At 46.9% G+C, this 18,275-nt stretch overlaps 1 protein-coding gene and 1 long non-coding RNA gene across 4 annotated transcripts in view; one reads left to right on the forward strand and one right to left on the reverse strand.

Moving 5' to 3' along the window:
• TIAM1 (T-cell lymphoma invasion and metastasis 1) overlaps positions 1-18,275 on the reverse strand; it is a 461,256-nt gene that overhangs the window by 355,355 nt on the left and 87,626 nt on the right. For all 3 annotated transcript variants that reach the window (XM_021070904.1, XM_021070903.1, XM_021070906.1), the window contains exon 2: positions 8,059-8,111. The gene's annotated coding sequence lies outside the window, so the exon portion shown is untranslated. The remainder of the gene's footprint in view (positions 1-8,058; positions 8,112-18,275) is intronic.
• Positions 124-17,705, forward strand: LOC110256474. Its single transcript, XR_002338030.1, has 3 exons — positions 124-1,021; positions 14,543-14,643; positions 16,285-17,705. It is a non-coding gene; the product is annotated as an uncharacterized LOC110256474 (long non-coding RNA).

Consider the following 18,275-nt stretch of genomic DNA (forward strand, 5'->3'; position numbering starts at 1 on the left):
CAAGAAAATTCTTCCAAGTGTAAGCAAATTCTCCAGAAACACCCACGCAGTCGTGGCCTTGCCAGTAACCACAGCTTGGGTAAACCACTGTCCCTCCTTGGCCCTTAGTTTCTTCATCTTTAGAATAACAGGAATGAACAGGATGATAACGATGATGCTGACATTAACTGGAAATTTATTGCCTCAAGACCCTTCAATACTCCTTCCAGCCAAGACAGTGATCTTTTTTTTTTTTTTTCTTTTTTTTTTCTTTTTAGGGTCGCTGTGCGGCATATGGAGGTTCCCAGGCCAGGGGTCAAATCAGAGCTACAGCTGCTGGCCTATACCACAGCCACATCAACACAGGATCCAAACTGAGTCTGCGACCTACACCACAGTTCACAGCAATACCGGATCCTTAACACACTCAGCGAGGCCAGGGATTGAACCCACAACCTCATGGTTCGTAGTCGGATTCGTTTCCGCTGCGCCATGACGGGAACACCCAAGACAGTGATCTTGGGTATCAAGCACGCACAGGAGGAGGTCCTCCTTGGTTAGATGATGGGAAGAGGGAGCAGGAGTGGAGGAGACTATTTCCTAAGTGACAAAGGGAAAAACTACAGACTATGGTGACAAAGACACTGAGACCTCAAATGCAGATTACAAAACTTCAGTCATGGACATAATCTAAATTCAAAAAACACGCTATCGTTGCAAAGCTCTTTCTTACACAGAAGCAAATCTGATCCACACAAATGGATACATGATAAAGGACAGTGTAAAAGGTTAATGACAGAATCTTGCCTACGCCCTAGACCAATGGTTCTCAACCAGGGCAATTTTATGCCACTTCCCCAGGGACATTTGGCAATGTCTGGAGACACTCTGATGGTCACAGCTGGGGCAGGGCACTGGAATCAAGTGGGCAGAGTCCTAGGATGCTGCTAAACATCCCATAAAACCCAGGACAGTCTGCATCACAGCATGTATCCTGCCCAACATGTCAGCAGTTCTAAGGCAGAGGAACTCTGATCTGGAGGTACCTTCTTTTATTGTTTGTTTTGTTTATTTATTTATTATTGGGCGTATCTTCTTGTTACCTACGTGAAACTGTGCTGGGGATGGAGAGAGGCAGGCAACTAGGCAACTCGGGTCTAAAACCACAGTTTTTAGACACTCTGCACCCAATCTAAGCCTCTATGCTGCAGACCATGCCAATGCATAAGACTTGATAAGGTAACTGTCTTTGGTTTCATTTAGTTTGATTTGGTTTGGTTTGGTTACCTAGATCAGAACACATATTTCTAAATCTGAACAATTCCCTCAGTGTAGTCACCTAGGAAAACTCCAAGACACTAACCAACAACGTACCCTGCATAGCAGACTTTTCTCTGAATTAGAGCCCCTGAGCTGTGGCAGCCTCTGTTGGAGGCCATGTGCCGCTGGTGACCTTGTGAAGGACGGGCAATGAATACACACCAGGGAGTAAGTTCAGCACCAGGGGGTGGTGAACAGCACCCGCCGCCACCACCACCACTGCCGGGAGAAGGGGCCTGGTCATGGCAGATCACAGGAAAGGAACTCCTGAACCAAAGGAGTGGTGACTAAAAGCTCAGATCTGCCTGGAATGTTCTCTCCCAGGACTCTTACTTGCATCCTTGTATGCCCTAGTCCTCAATCCTCGGGGAGCCAACTGGCATCAAAGTGGGCAACAGGGAACTTGAGGCTCAGGCTCCAAGCCTGAGAGTCCATTCCTTTCCCCTCTTTTTCCTGGCGGTGACTTTTCTTGGGCTCCTCATCACTGGCCATCTCGGCAATAATATCCTCAGAAGCAAATGAGGAGTTGGGTCTAGAAGATGAGCCAAGGAGGCTTCTCAGCCTGTTTGAAGCATTAGCCTCAGGATAACTTGACACATGGGGAAAAAAAAGGTCTCCAGCTGATCTATACCAACTCCCCAAGAAATTGTCCTGTGATCTGAGCTAAAGCCACAGCCCACATTAGGGAGTTTCAGCTCTCCTCTTTTTCCTTTTTTTTTTTTGTCTTTTTTGCTATTTCTTTGGGCCGCTCCCACGGCATATGGAGGTTCCCAGGCCAGGGGTCGAATCGCAGCTGTAGCCACTGGCCCACGCCAGAGCCACAGCAACGCGGGATCCAAGCCACGTCTGCAACCTACACCACAGCTCACAGCAACGCCGGATCGTTAACCCACTGAGCAAGGGCAGGGACCGAACCCGCAACCTCATGGTTCCTAGTCGGATTCGTTAACCACTGCGCCACGACGGGAACTCCTCTTTTTCCTAATCAACAGGGCAGTAGTAGGTATCTGGTAAAGCATTAGAGGACACACTCTGTCCTAACCTAGTAAATAAATATCTCTCTCCTAGCCTAGTAGGTATCTCTACCAAAAAAAAAAAAAAAAAAAAAAAAAAAAAAGCTTATAAGTAAGGCAGGTGGCAAAATGCTATAATCCATGAGCAGATTCAGAAGCTCTAATGCAGGAACTAATTCAGACATCACTACATCCTAAGAGGTCCCCTGCCCACCCAAGCTTAAGCTTCATACTTCAAAAAGAGATGGTTAATTACACGTTATAATAGTGCTTATTTCCAAATGCATTATGAAACAGGATCTTTGCTAAGCAATTTTATTGTTTTGTCTTCCCTTCTGTCATTTTTAATAACTTCACTCTGTTTTTTATTATATTAAGATGAAATTAAGACAGAAAAGTCCTTTATATTTTAAATCCACTTCAATTTTTTTTTTACACAACGAATTCCAAAGTCATCAATGATAATGATAATGCAGCACACAATATAGTCAAAAGACAAAAGGAACAGCCTAGATAAAACTAGTCGAGTTCCACTGAGAGGAAAAAAATGAAAGTCTACTTATTCTGAAAACCTTAGCATGAGACATACACTGAAAGAATGGAGAATTTTTCATCATACAAAGGCAAAACAAACCAGAGTAGGAGTTTCCGTTGTGGCTCAGCAAGTTAAGAACCCAACCTAGTGTCTGTGAGGACTCAGGTTCGATCCCTGGCCTCACTCAGTGGGTTAAGGACCCAGCGTTGCCACAAGCTGTGGTGGAGGCAACAGATGCAGCCTGGATCTGGTGTTGCCGTGGCAGTGGTTTAGGCTGGCAGCTACAGCTCTGATTCAACCCCTAGCCCCGGAACTCGCATATGCCCCAGGAACAGCCATTAAAAGAAAAAAGAAAGAAGAAGGAAAAACAGAGTAGTACACTGATGAAAGAGAAAGCATTATACTATCTAAGGAAGGTGGTATAGCAAATCCAGACTCAAATGTGGAATTTTGAGTCAATTGTCAATTACCTGCCTGGTAAAATTACACCATTATTTAATATGAACCCACTCATGCTGAATTTCCACTCAAGCAGAAGGATGATGTCATCTAACGGGTAGAAAGATGAACAAAGAAAAACAAAATTATTTTAATGATTGAAGTCACAATGTGTGAGCGACAGAATCTCACATTCATACACACTAAGGCTGAGTGGCATTTCAGTGATGAGGGATTAATTTTTGTTTGATCCATAAGCTAAAGCCCTATTCATCGTCTGCTTATCTTCGAGCCCAGAGGTCAGCAAACTTCCCTTTTATAAAAGGGCCAAACAGTAAATATTTGAGGCTTTGTTCAGGCAATTACTCAACTCTGCTGCTGTGGCACCAAAGCAACCACAGACAATACGTAGAAGAACAGGTGTGTTCCAGTAAAAATGTATTTACAAAAACAAGGCTGTGGGCTCTAATTCCCCTACCTCTGTTCTAGTCCAGGGGTGAAGCAAAGCACTTTTAAGATACTCCTGAAAGAAATGGCAGGACCAAGCAAAGAAAGCTGGTAGATCTGAAAGTGCCCACCAAGTCAAAGAGCATAATCCAGCCTGCCTGCCTGAGTATTTTCTCAAGCCCTAAACCAAGTCTACATACATGCAGAAATCAGTTCTCAACGACATTTGTTCTCAAGATACAAGCATTTCGCCCGCCCATAGCAGCAGCTTCTACTTTGCCCTGGGGCTGGTCTTCTGAACTGGGCATCCAGTAGAAGTTCAGGGGTGACCTGCCCAAACAGCTTGGCCATGTTTGTAACAGGCAGCTTGCCAGGGCTAGGGGTACAGGCTGTGGTCACCAAATTGAAAAAGGTGACTGGTCCACCAGGAAAAGGACCCATCCAGCAACACATCCATTCAACAGGAATGAAGACTTCAGGGAGTTCCTATTGTGGCTCGGCAATAATGAACCCAACTAGCATCCATGAGGACACGGGTTCAATCCCTGGCCTCACTCAGTGGGTTAAAGGATCTGGTGTTGCCATGAGCCGTGGTGTAGGTCACAGATGCGGCACTGATCCTGCGTTGCTGTGGCTATGGCATAAGCCGGCAGCTACCTCTCCAATTCAACCCTTTGCCTGGCAACTTCCATAAGCCTGGGGTGTGGCCCACAAAAGCAAACAAACAAACAAACAAGCAAACAAGATCAGGTCCATCCAATGGCCCCGAAGTGCTGACAATGTCCTGCGACGCCCTGTGCAGCCTGGATCTTTCCATGCCTCCCCACTGCCATGTCACCCCTCGGTCCTCCTCAACTGTTTCATGCTGCGACAGCTACAGCAGCCTCCTTGTCATTCCTGAAACATGCCAGATCCATCTGGACCCATCTGAAACTGGGGGTCTTGGCACGTCTCTCACTTATCTTCCCCCTCTCTTTGCTCAGAATTTTCCTCAGAGAGATCCCCTCTGGAGTTCCTGTCGTGGAGCAGCAGTTAACGAATCCGACTAGGAACCATGAGGTTGCGGGTTCAATCCCTGGCCTTGCTCAGTGGGTTAAGGATCTGGCGTTGCCTCGAGCTGTGGTGTAGGTTGCAGATGCGGCTCGGATCCTGCGTTGCTGTGGCTGTGGTGTAGGCCGGCGGCTATAGCTCCGATTAGACCCCTAGCCTGGGAACCTCCATATGCCGCGGGAAGGGCCCTAGAAATGGCAAAAAGACAAAAAAAAAAAGAAAATCACAGCCCACCCCCAGGAAGCTCCAGGGCATCCCCTTGCTCTGTTTCTCCTCCTAGCATGAATCATCATCCAACAAGCTCTACAGACTACCGTCATTTACTTATTCATTCCAGACTTCACACATACTTGAGGGCATGGGCATGGGAGCAAGAATTTCGTCCTCGGTGCCTGGAGCAGAGACAAGCATGGAGTTGGTGGCAGCCAAAGAGCACGTGTTGAATAAATTAATTCCTTCCTATTGATCAGTCCTGGAGAATCGCAGAGAGTTGCTCTTTTTTTTTTTTCTTCCATCTCTTATTTGTTAGCCTCTTCCTTTCTTATCCTATGTCCATCCTCATTCCACTGTGTTTACAGATTTCTAATGTCTTCTTTTTCACTCTACATCTTTCCTTCCCTCCTTTCTCTTAGTATCTGCAGGTATTTATTAAGCAGAATTTAGACACTGAAAAAAAGACGTGTTTATCTGTGTTTCTATGAAATCCTTAATGCAATGTCAACTATGTCAGGAATCCAAGAATTCATAATATCTTAAAAAAACCAAACAAACAGGGAGTTCCCTTCATGACTCAGTGGTTAATGCATCCAACTAGGAACCATGAGGTTGCGGGTTTGATCCCTGGCCTTGCTCAGTGGGTTAAGGATCCAGCGTTGCCATGAGCTGTGGTGTAAGTCGAAGATGCAGCTTGGATCCCCAGTTGCTGTGGCTCTGGTGTAGGCCGGCGGCTACAGCTTGGATTTGATCCCTAGCCTGGGAACCTCCATATGCCAAGGGAGTGGCCCTAGAAAAGGAAAAAAGACAAAAACAAAACAAAACACACAAAAAAGACCAAAAACAACTTGCTCTTCATCTTTGAAGGATAATAAGGAACCAATTCATTATTTCAATAAATAAGAACAAAGAATCAAGACATTATTCTGTCCTTTTTGTTTTTTTTTTTTTTTTACTTCTTAGGGCCCCACATGCCAGTACATGGAAGTTCCCAGGCTCGGTGTCAAATTGGAGCTGCAGCTGCTGGCCTACACCACAGCAACAGCAACAACAGATCTGAACCACATCTGCAACCTACACCACAGCTCTCGGCAATGCCAGATTCTTAACCTACTGAGTGAGGCCAGGGATCGAACTCACCTTCCATGGACACCAGTTGCATTCTTAACCCTCTGAGCCACAACCGGAACTCCTTTTCTGCCTTTTATATACAAACTATACCTCGAGGGAATTTTTTCTAAAGTTTGAAATAAAGTTCTTCCTTATAGAAATCATCCAGCTAATAAATACAGAAGAAATGACCATAAGAATATCACCTTTTTGTAACCCCTAAAAAAGGAATGAATCTAGACACCCGTATGAAACATCATTGGCTAAAACTATGAGGGAAAAGGCCGAATGGGACCCAAATACTGGATGATCGGATTAAACAATACCTGTCAATATTAACATTTTCAAAAGAGAAAGACTATGTCACTGGAGTTCCCGTCGTGGTGCAGTGGGTTAGCGAATCCGACTAGGAACCATGAGGTTGCGGGTTCAGTCCCTGCCCTTGCTCAGTGGGTTAAGGATCCGGCGTTGCCGTGAGCTGTGGTGTAGGTTGCAGACGTGGCTCGGATCCCGCGTTGCTGTGGCTCTGGCGTAGGCCGGTGGCTACAGCTCCGATTCAACCCCTAGCCTGGGAACCTCCATATGCCACGGGAGTGGCCCAAAGAAATAGCAAAAAGACAAAAAAAAAAAAGAAAGACTATGTCACCGGATGGAAGTTATACTATCATGTATGAGATAGTCTTGCCTCAAAATCGGAACCTAAATCTGATCAAGCCTTTAGCTTATAGGGTGTTTGAGGGAACAATGAAGCATGCGAAATGACAACACCGGGATGTTGGCAGCAAAATCTACATCGTAGGAAACCACATAGGACAAAAGATAGAGCTTCTTGAGCACATTTATCATAAGAGAGAACAAGAGCTAGAAAGGAACCTGTGTATTAAAAGAGGCTTAAGAGGAGTTCTCGTCGTGGCTCAGTGGTTAACGAATCTGATTAGGAACCATGAGTTTCAGGTTTGATCCCTGGTCTTGCTCAGTGGGTTAAGGATCCAGCGTTGCCATGAGCTGTGGTGTAGGTCACAGATGTGGCTCTGATCTCGAGTTGCTGTGGCTGTGACGTAGGCTGGCAGCTATAGGTTTAATTAGACCTATAGCTGCCACCTGTGACATGCGGAAGTTCCCAGGCCAGGGATCAAACCTGCACTACAACTGTAACCAGAGCCACAGCAGTGACAACACTGGATTCTTAACTCACGGAGCCATGAGGAAACTCCCTCCTGGGGTATTTTTAACTAACTGTGAAAATATATTTCTTAGACAACCAGGGAAATTTGAACATGAATATTCAGTAATATTAAGAAATGAATTACTGCTCATTTTTTGTGTGAAAACAGTACTGTGTTGATGTTTAACGAAAAGAATTCTTATTTTTACAGAGTCATATTGAAATATTTATAAATAAATCTGGAGTTCCCGCTGTTGCACAGCGGAAACAAATCTGACTAGGAACCATGAGGTTGCAGGTTCGATCCCTGGCCTCACTCAGTGGGTTAAGGATCCGGTGTTGCCATGAGCTATGGTGTAGATCGCAGACACGGCTCAGATGTGGCGTTGCTGTGGCTGTGACGTAGGCTGGCAGCTATAGGTTTAATTAGACCTCTAGCCTGGAAACCTACATATGCTGTGGGTGCAGCCCTAAAAAGACAAAAGACCAAAAAAAAAAAAAAAAAAAAAAAGAAAAAAAAAAAAGAAGGAAATCTGATTTTCTTTTTAAAGAAATAAACCCTCACCCTAGAATTCTTTCTTCTAGAAAATGACTTTGGTTGTTTTGATCCTATAAAAGTCACTGCTTTTCAAATATACCCAGAAATGAAGTGATGCAGAAAGAATAAAGGGTAAAAATCAACAAGCACTAGGCCCAGATTTAGGGCTAAATGATAAACAAATACATGAAAAAGCTTACATATTTATATAACCTTGGTGCACCCAGAAAGTCCTTCAAAGCATACATACCACGTGGAGGTCAGGCTTCTGATAATGTCAACATTTGGAAAACAGCCATCAATCTAGAAATTAAACAAACAAACAAAAGACTTCTGAGTGATAAACAGCTTTCAAAAAGCCCATGTACTTTTCTCCATGAAAGAAAAAGAAGCCCGTCATTTATAAAACAAGGCGTCAGCAAGAGCTAAGAACAGACAAAAGAAACAAAGGACTTAGCATTGGAGGCAGAGGAACAGTGCAATCCAAGAGTTAGTGCAGTAAGCACGCAGTCCACACAGAGGAGAGCCCCCCCCACTCCAGGGCACCACCCCAGTGCAGCCTCTTACAGGAACCATATCCCAGAGTCAGCAACATAGGCTCAACCAAGCTCAAAGGCCTGTTCAAGAATGTAAGAAGGGCAATATAGACACTGTTCAAAATTATCTTCATTAAGATGGTTAAATTTAAGAAGCTAAATTAGGAGTTCCCTGGTGGCCTAGTGGTTGAGTATCTGGCATTGTCACTGTTGCGGCACAGGGTTGATCCCTGGCCTGGGAACTATTGCATGCCATTGGTGCAGGCAAAAAAAAAAAAAAAAAAAAAAAGAAGCTAAATTATTCTTTCTTTCTTTCTTCCTTCCCTCCTTCCTTCCTTTCTTTCTTTTTTAAGTCAGACCCATGGCATGTGGAAGTTCCAGGGCCAGGGATCAACCCCATGCCACAGCAGTGACCTGGGCCACTGCAGCGACTCCACTGGATCTTTAACCCACTGCACCACCAGGGAACTCCTAACTTATTCACTTAATGAAGAAGGGAACAGGTTTGAGGAAAGGTGGAATTGAGATCAATGAGTAAAAATGAAGGCAGATTTTGAGCTTGAAATGGAGGCAGAGCTTCTTAACAATGAGAACCAGCCCCCAAGGGAGTGAACAGCCTCCTCCTTTGCTGCCCTGAGGTGCTGGACCCTCACAGTGAGCTCCCCGTGGCTCTCAACCTTGGGTGAGCCTGGACACTGAGGCCCTTAAGGATCCTGAATGATTCCAAGGTTTTCTGGTGAGTAAAGCTAAAGAAAAAATTATTCTGGGAGTTCCCGTCTGGTGCAGTGGTTGACGAATCTGACTAGGAACCATGAGGTTGCAGGTTTGATCCCTGGCCTTGCTCAGTGGGTTAAGGATCCGGTGTTGCCCGTGAGCTGTGGTGTAGGTTGCAGACGCTGCTCGGATCCCACGTTGCCATGGCTGGGGCATAGGCCAGTGGCTACAGCTCCGATTAGACCCCTATCCTGGGAACCTCCATGTGCCGCAGGAGCAGCCCTAGAAAAGGCAAAAAGACAAAAAAAATTTAAAAAATTAAAAAAATTAAAAATTATTCTGATGCTTGTTAAAATGGCAAGACTTTTTGCAGGGCTACTGCAAAACAGGAGAGAGATGGGGCTCAACTCCGAATAGAGCAAAGACACCTGAAGATTTACAGCAAATAAGCAGAGTGAGGGGGTCAGTGGACAGAAAACTACTAAGAGGAGACCGCAGGGGAGGGAGATTCTTGGTAAACAAACAGACAATAGGGTTTCTGCTCAAGGCAACCCAGGGTGATCAGATATCAAAGGGGATCACATATCAAGGGGCAGAGGGGGAGTCTCTCTAAACTGACTTAGCAGGATTCTTGCTGAAACTGGGCTAGGCAGGCCAAAGACAGGGCAGGGACCAAGGTCTAGAACTAGACAGAAAAAAGGACTCACAGGAGTCTGACTAAGGAGAGTCTTTGTCGGTCACGTTAACTCCACCTTACAAATAGAAATGCTGATGTCTAGAGGTCTCCAAGGTCACAGAGCAAGTGTGAGCAGGTGCCAGGAACAGATCCCAGACCTCCCAGATCCAAGCTCATGACGTCAGTTCCATGCACAGCCTCATAACTCCTTACACAGCAGAACACTTTTTAATTTCTCAATTGCCTCCCCACGTAATTTCTCTGTGTGCAAAATCCAGAAATGTGCATTTCTAATATATCAAGCTATCAAAAGAAAACCACCTTTGAACACAATGCCACGTGAGTGATTTATATACAATCCCCTGTAATACAAAGGCAGACTGGTTCATCATGGTGATATATAAGGAAGCCTTTCAAAGTGGCCTCGTAGGAGTTCCCATGGTGGCTCAGCAGGTTAAGAACAACCCAACACAGTGTCCGTGAGGATGCAGGTTCAATCCCTGGCCTCGCTCAGAGGGTTAAAAAGCCAGTGTTTCTGCAAGCTGTGGCGTGGGTTACAGATGTGGCTTGGATCTGGTGTTGCCGTGGCCGTGGTGTAGGCCAGCAGCTACAGCTCCAATTCGACCCCTAGCCTGGGAACTTCCATGTGACACAGGTGCGGCCCTAAAAAGGAAAAAAAAAAAAAAAATGGCCTTGTAATAATAGGCACACAAATAAAATAGAAAAAAGATAAAAGACTGGATTTAAATGCATCTGAAAAGAACAGGAAGCTTTCAGTCACTAACAGGATTACAAAACATCCATAGCACAAGCTAAGCAACTTCCCTAGATGCCTACTCTCTGGGGAGAGCCTGTACAGATGGCAGGCCACTTCCTGCACTCATGACAATGCCATCTACAGGATAAAAAAATCCTGAAGGGCGACAATATTCTCTGGTTGCCCTTCAGGCTACTTCCCATCTTCATCCACTGAGATCTGTGCCCTGGGAGGCTGACCTCTATGACCTGTATCCATCCAGCTCTCTTGCCCTTCAGGCCCTTGGGAGGTACCAGTGGAAGCCAGGAGAGTGGGAGGAGGAGAAGCAAAGAAGGGGCCTGTCTCCCCCTGCTTCCTATCTGCAGGGTCACCTGGGGGGCTCTCCACCACAGGTCACAGCTTCTGTCAGGTGACCCTCTCTCCTTCCTTCTACGGGGTGCAGGGTGAATTTGGGTGTCCCCCCAAATTCACATGTTGAAATCTAACCCCCAGTGTGATGGTCTTAGGAGGTGAGGGCTTTGGGAGGTGATTGACGGTTTTAGGAGGTGAGGGCTTTGGGAGGTGACTGATGGTCTTAGGAGGTGAGGCTTTGGGAGGTGATTGATGGTCTTAGCAGGTGAGGGCTTCAGGAAGTGATCAATGGTCTTAGCAGGTGAGGGCTTTGGGAGGTGACTGATGGTCTTAGGAGGGCTCTAGGTGGTAACTGATGGTCTTAGGAGGTGAGGGCTTTGGGAGGTGATTGACGGTTTTAGGAGGTGAGGGCTTTGGGAGGTGACTGATGGTCTTAGGAGGGCTCTAGGTGGTAACTGATGGTCTTAGGAGGTGAGGGCTTTGGGAGGTGATTGACGGTTTTAGGAGGTGAGGGCTTTGGGAGGTGACTGATGGTTTTAGGAGGTGAGGGCTTTGGGAGGTGACTGATGGTCTTAGGAGGGCTCTAGGTGGTAACTGATGGTCTTAGGAGGTGAGGCTTTGGGAGGTGATTGATGGTCTTAGCGGGTGAAGGCTTCAGGAAGTGATCAATGGTCTTAGCAGGTGAGGGCTTTGGGAGGTGATTGATGGTCTTAGGAGGTGAGGGTTTGGGGAGGTGACTGATGGTCTTAGCAGGTGAGGGCTTTGGGAGGTGATTAGGTCATGAGGGTGGCGCCCTCACAGATGGGGTTAGTGCTCTTATGAAAGAGACCCAAGAGCTCCCTCACCCCTCCTGTCATGTGACAGCCATCTGTAAACCAAGATCCAATGGTGCCTTGACCATGGACGTCCCAGTCTCCAGAACTATGAGAAATTTACAGCATTCACGTCACCCAACCTTGGTACTTTGTCAAAGCAGCCTGAACAGCCGAAGAGGGGGTTCCTCCTGCCTCCCCAGTGGACCTCACTCCCCTTTCTGCTTCTTAACCCCACAACACACTTTTGCTATTATCTCTTATATCACCTCTTTTTTTTTTTTTTTTTTTTTGTCTTTGGTCTTTTGAGGGCCACACCCAAGGCACACGGAGGTTCCCAGGCTAGGAGTCTAATTGGAACTGTAGCTGCCGCCTACACCACAGCCACAGCCATGCAGGATCCGAGCCGTGTCTGCGACCTATACCACAGCTCATGGCAACACCGGATCCTCAACCCATGGAGCGAGGCCAGGGATCAAACCTGCAACCTCATGGTTCCTAGTTGGATTCATTTCCACTGCGCCACAATGGGAACTCCCTATCTCTTATATCACCTCTTTGTGCAATATGGTCTTCTGCCCAGCTTCTGACAACAATGGAAAGTGAAGAGGAACAGAGGACCAGGAATTTAATTTTCTGTATTTACCCTCGACTGGGGGAGAACTAGTTCTTAAGCTAGATTTCATAATATGTGTATGGGGAACAAGATACGTTCAAGAAGGCTTTGCAAAAAAAAAAAAAAAAAAAGGGAGTTCCCGTCGTGGCGCAGTGGTTAACGAATCCAACTAGGAACCATGAGGTTGCAGGTTCAGTCCCTGCCCTTGCTCAATGGGTTAACAATCCGGCGTTGCCGTGAGCTGTGGTGTAGGTTGCAGAGGCGGCTCGGATCCCGCGTTGCTGTGGCTCTGGTGTAGGCCAGTGGCTACAGCTCCGATTCGACCCCTAGCCTGGGAACCTCCATATGCCGCAAAAGCGGCCCAAGAAAAATAGCAAAAAGACAAAAAAAAAAAAAAAAAAAAAAAAAAAAAAAAGAAGGCTTTGCATGTAAGGGTTCCCATGAAAATCCAGAATTTATATACAGAACTTTGTATCCATGTGCATTTTTCTGAAAGAGAAACACAGAAAGAGGTCGAAAATTTAATCGAGTTCTCAAACGTGGACCCCCAGTGAAGAGCCAGTGCTGTAAGAGAAACACAGTCTGGAAACATCCACCATCTGTCCAGGTGAAGAGAAATGACCGTGCTGGCAGGCGGGTACCTGTGCCAGCCTGGGAAGCAAGAACAAAGCGTCTCTCGCCCTCACCCAGAGGGTCAGGGCTGGTGGAGGAACCACACCTCCCCTCCGCCCACCCCACCCCCCAACACCACCCGCCCCAGGGAAGCAGCTGGGATGGTGCGTTCCTGCAAATTGCTCACAGCTCCCTCCTGACAGTCAAGTGACATTTCAAAAGCTCATCAGCTCAGCAGGTGCTCGGATGTACAAGCAATAGCAAAAAACAGTTCCGGGCTATGGAAAGTCTCGTCCTGAGGTTCTGCAAAGCTCAGGGCGTGGAGGCAAGGGGGGTGTGGAAGGCAGCAAAGCAGAAGGGGAAGCAAAGGACTAACAGAGTGAGTAGACAGGATATGCCCAGACGCTGTCAGCAGGGGCCCCATTTTAGGGCAGGGGTGATCTCCACCATGGAGTCAGCCCTTACCTTGCATCTGTAAGGGTTATAGACACCAGCTAGGTCCTTCACCTGCTGTGTGACCAAGGATTCGTGGCTCACCCTCTCTGGGCTACAGTTTCCCCCTTTACCATTCAGTACAAACCTCATAGGGTTCTTGGAAGGCAAGGGGTCAAGGAGAAAATGCCTCTAAGACCCAGTAAACGCCTTTCCAGGTAGGCTTTTTGTTTTGTTTTGTTTTGCTCATTTATTTATTTATTTTCTTTCTAGGGCTGCACCTACAGCATATGGAAGTTCCCAGGCTAGGGGGTCACAGCAATGCTGGATCCAAGCTGCATCTGCGACCTGTGCTGCAGCCTGCAGTAACGCCAGATTCTTAACCCACTAAGCGAGGCCAAGGATCAAACCTGCATCCTCATGAATAGTAGTCAGGATCTTAACCTACTGAGGCACAACAGGAACTCCTCTTTCCAGGTAGCTTTTAGGAATCAGAGCTCTTCTCCATTTCCTTCGCTACCAGGTTGGGGATCTCAAATACAACAAACAGAAGACTGATAAATTCAACCTCCAACTCCACACCAGTGTGGACGCCAAAAGGGAGAGACGAGCTACGTGGGCAAAGGTGCCCAGAGCCTCCATCCCGTACAGAGTCCATATGTGTCCTTCCCCTGTACCTCTGTCCCTTTCCCAGCTGGACCAGGGGTCAGAGCCCAGAGGCAGAGCCCAGAGCCAGACAGCATCAGTGGATCTTGCTGCATACTGCCTGGAGGGGCCTTGGGCAAATGAGATCACCCCACAGACTCAGTTTCCTCATCTGTAACTCAGATATAAGCATAATCATAGGGCCTACCCTTTTGTGAGGATTTTTTAAATTCGCATCAACTCCTTCAAACTGTCTAGCATACAGTAAGAGCTCAATAAATGCCAGCTGCAGAACTGCTCAGCGCATTCAGCTGGTTACCAAGGCCCATCTCACTAGGAGGCATCTGTACTCTGGAGAGCAGCCAGATACTGGTAGCACCAGCCCACGAGCCACCTACCACATGGCCTTGATTCTAAGACGTGTTTCGTATTTTAGCGGTTCCTCAAATTCCAATACACAGGCATATGTAACACAGTAAAATTCCCTCTCCCCTAAAAAATGGGATAAATAACAGCATCGAGCTAATGAGTAATCGTGCAAAATGCTTTGAACACGCTTGACTTTTGCCATCGTTCTCTGCAGGTATTACCTTCACATCTGACCCGCTGTAGGCCTGCCCACCCCAACCAAATGTGAAAATTCTTCCTCATTCCCTCCTGGATCCGAGGATCGCTCAATTCCAGGTAACTGAAGATGCTGAGGACAGGGGCCTAGGAAACCCAAAGAATGTGCAGAATTTCAGGTAGTTGCTGGGTTTTTACCATCCTGCTGGCTTCTTAGAACTGGTTACTTACAGGGCATTGTTTAGAAGTTGCTGAGTTTGGTTCTGGGTTTACTGAAGTTCTCCTTTTTTGGCCTATTAAGTAATGGGCAGGTCACCAGTGGGATTTCCTGGGGACCCTGGAAACCAGCTGGCCTCCCATCGGTCCGAGAGGGCCCCGCAGAAGATGGAGCTTTGGCCCAGGCGCGAGAACCAATGGGAAATGGAAAAAAGGCAGCAGGAAGGGCATCCTGCTGCAGCTAAACATCAGTGAACGAGCCCCAGATTGAGGCAACCAGTAAATCCATGGGCTCTGCTGTCCACAGACCTGGACAATTATCCTTCCCTCCTGCCTCTTCACCTGCCTCGCTGCTTTGGAGGCGTAGATGGGAAATGATGAACAAACAAACACATTTGTATTCCACGGAAGGTTAAACCCCCAAGACAACAGACACTGAGGCAGGTTACCTGGCTTCAAATCCCCAACCATAATGTCCCCACCCATTAACCACATGACCTTGGACCTTGTGATCTTGGACCACGTGACCCTGGGACCTTGAATGTCCCCAACCATTAGCCATGTGACCTTGGACCAGTCCCCTACCCACTCTGTGCCTCAGTTTCCTCATCTGTAAGATGACGATGGCAGCAGCTAATGGGAGAGTGAGGCTTACATGATATAATAGCACCGAGGGAGACAAGCTCCAGCACCTCCGAGACAAGCCAGGCACACGAGCACTCAGAAATCACCAGCCACCATCACACTGTGGTCCCTGGGCCCCAGGAGCCCTGCAGGAAAAAAACCTAGTTCAGTGACACCGGGGTATTGGAGTAGCGGGTGGGGTCTTTTCTAGCTTCCAGCACCAGTGAAATGAGAAGCCAGTCAGAGACAAATGGGACAGGATTCCACCTGGTCCACTCCAGGTAGAAACTGTTTCAGACATTCCCCGAAGCTCAACTTCCTCGCCGAGACACAGGGGGTTTAGCTCTCTCTCCTGGCAGGGTTGTCGTGAGCAATAAGAACACACCGTGGAGACGGGCGGGAAATGTTACTTCTTGTCCTCCCTCCTTCCTGGAGTGCCCAGAAGGCACCAGAAGCCAAACCTGGATTCTTGCAACTCTCAGGAACGTTCATCACCCACAGATCAAAGCATCCAAGTACCCTGAGATGCCTGCAGGAGGGTTTTCCTACCAAAAAAGCCAGACAGCAGCCCACTTCTCTGGGGCACGCTCGGCAGGGGGGGGGGGGTCTGCCTTCCAGCACTAAGATGTCACCAATTTCCACTCCAAGCCCAGAAAGCAGGATTCAGGGTCAGGAAAACCCTGGAGAAAAGGGGGGAAAAGTCTAGGTTTGGAAAGTCCTCCTCTGCAAAAACCCTTAAGCCAAGGTTATAGGGGCTATGTGACAGCTACGCCAGTATGGGGAGCCTGAACCATTAGCAAGAAAGGGCTGGAGAAGGGGGCTTTTCTAGAAACATCTGAGGGGTGAATGCAGATGAACAACAAAAACAATGCCGAAAACGGGTGCACCCCACTTGCTTACACAGCTTTTTTCCTTCTTCAGACAAATGATAAAACATCCGCGCTTCGGCATATAAATCATCTTCAATTAAGACATTTCTGTTGGAAAGCGCTTTTGGCAGGACAAACGAAATATTTGCCACTGTTCTCCGACTTGGAGCTTTCAAGGTTGGCAGGGCGATTTATTTTTGTTGATTAAACAAAATACAAATGGAAAGAGCCTAAAAATTGATTCGCCAATTAAACTCAATGATTCTCAACAATAAAATGTGCTCTATTAGCTCTGCCAGCGTTATAAAAATGCCTCCTCGCTTTCCTGCTGTTTTCAAGCGTTACACCATGGATATTTGTGCTGACAGAAAGATTAAGTAAGGACTGGATTATGCAAAATTTGTCTTTCCTTTTGCTGGAAAGGAAGGAAGAGAAATGATTAACGGCCTGGGCCATTTCAGGAAGGAGGTCTGCTCAGCATGTGTAATTCTTGAAAGAATGATTCGGGTTGCGGAAGCAAGCCACTGTCACTCATTTCGTGTGCCCTTATTCTTTGGCAAATTACAGATTGACTAATAGAGGCCAATTTGTTGAGATGACAACAATCATAAATATCCAAACTCTTCATTTTCTCCTGTCACTTTTCAAGGGGACGGGTGTCCAGGGAGGCCGTCAACCAAATGACAGGTGTCAGATGCTTCTGCAAAATGGACCCAATGTACAGAGTGGCACCATAACCCTATTTCGGGTCCAGCGCACATTTTTTCTGAATGGCAACCATGAGGTCCAGGCCACAACTGCAAGAAATGCACAGAAAATCGCCAGCAAACCGGGCCAGCAGAATGCTGATGCTTCCTGGTGGTCAGAGCACGGATGTCACGGGCTGCTATGCATTTTTAAACTTGATTGTACATAATTGTTAATCAGTGACCCATTCTCCAACCCTCCTGGGCTGGAACATGTTGCTAGGCAACCAATTTTGCTCCAGATACTTTCTGAAAGCCAGAGAGGCAACAACCAAGTGTCAACTCTGTGCATACTAACCATTAGAGACAGGTTCAAATTAAAAAAGGATGCCTGGTTTCCGTAAAGCACGTCCATCTCACATCCTTTCCTTACGTAGACACATATTTCCATGTCCGACAACTCAGCACATAAGCTCTCTTAGGTTGAATGGGATGAAATTGCCCTTTTGGTAGCTCAATTTGGCAATTCATACAGTTCAACCTTATAATTTCAGAGAGGTTCGCACAGCCTCTAAAACAGAGGAACCATAATTCTCTGCCGGTCTAATCACAATTGTGCTTTGTATCAGAAACATATCATTGACCTAGTCCACGTTTTCTGGAAGTTGTTTTTATAAGAGACGGCTGGGAGAGGGAGCCCACATCATTATACAAATGCCTGAATAAGCAATCGCATCTCTTTTTCCATTTTAGACTATTACAAACTGATCCTTTTTTTTTTTTTTTTTTTTTTTTTGCTTTTTAGGGCCGTACCTGAGGCATATGGAGGTTCCCAGGCTAGGGATCGAATCGGAGCTACAGCCACTGGTCTACGCCACAGCCACAGTAATGCAGGATACAAGCCGAGTCTTCGACCTACACCATAGCTCACAGCAATGCTGGATCCTTAACCCACTGAGCAAGGCCAGGGACCAAACACGAAACCTCATGGTTTCTAGTCGGATTCGTTTCCACTGCGCTGCGACGGGAACTCCTGATCTATTTCTTGTACAACAATCCACGCGTTCCCTGCCTTTTCAAATGCTTGGAGCCACAGGGAATGGGACTCAATTTATTTTTCCTAATGTGAGATCAGGTATGTCGGAGGACATCCTAAAGGTGAGGCGAGAACTGCCAAGTACAGGAAAGAAGTTCATTTAAGGGCAAAGAGGCAGGAAAGCAGGTTCGCTGGTAGCTGAGAACATGCTGCTGTTCCAGGAAGGCAGTGAAATCGAGCGGCTCTCCACGTCCAAGGCAGCCCAGAGTCAAGGAGCACTGGGAGAACGTGACAGCCCCGTCAGCTCACAGAACCACCAGG

Source organism: Sus scrofa, chromosome 13 (genome assembly GCF_000003025.6).
Source record: "Sus scrofa isolate TJ Tabasco breed Duroc chromosome 13, Sscrofa11.1, whole genome shotgun sequence".
Taxonomy (NCBI): Eukaryota; Metazoa; Chordata; class Mammalia; order Artiodactyla; family Suidae; genus Sus; species Sus scrofa.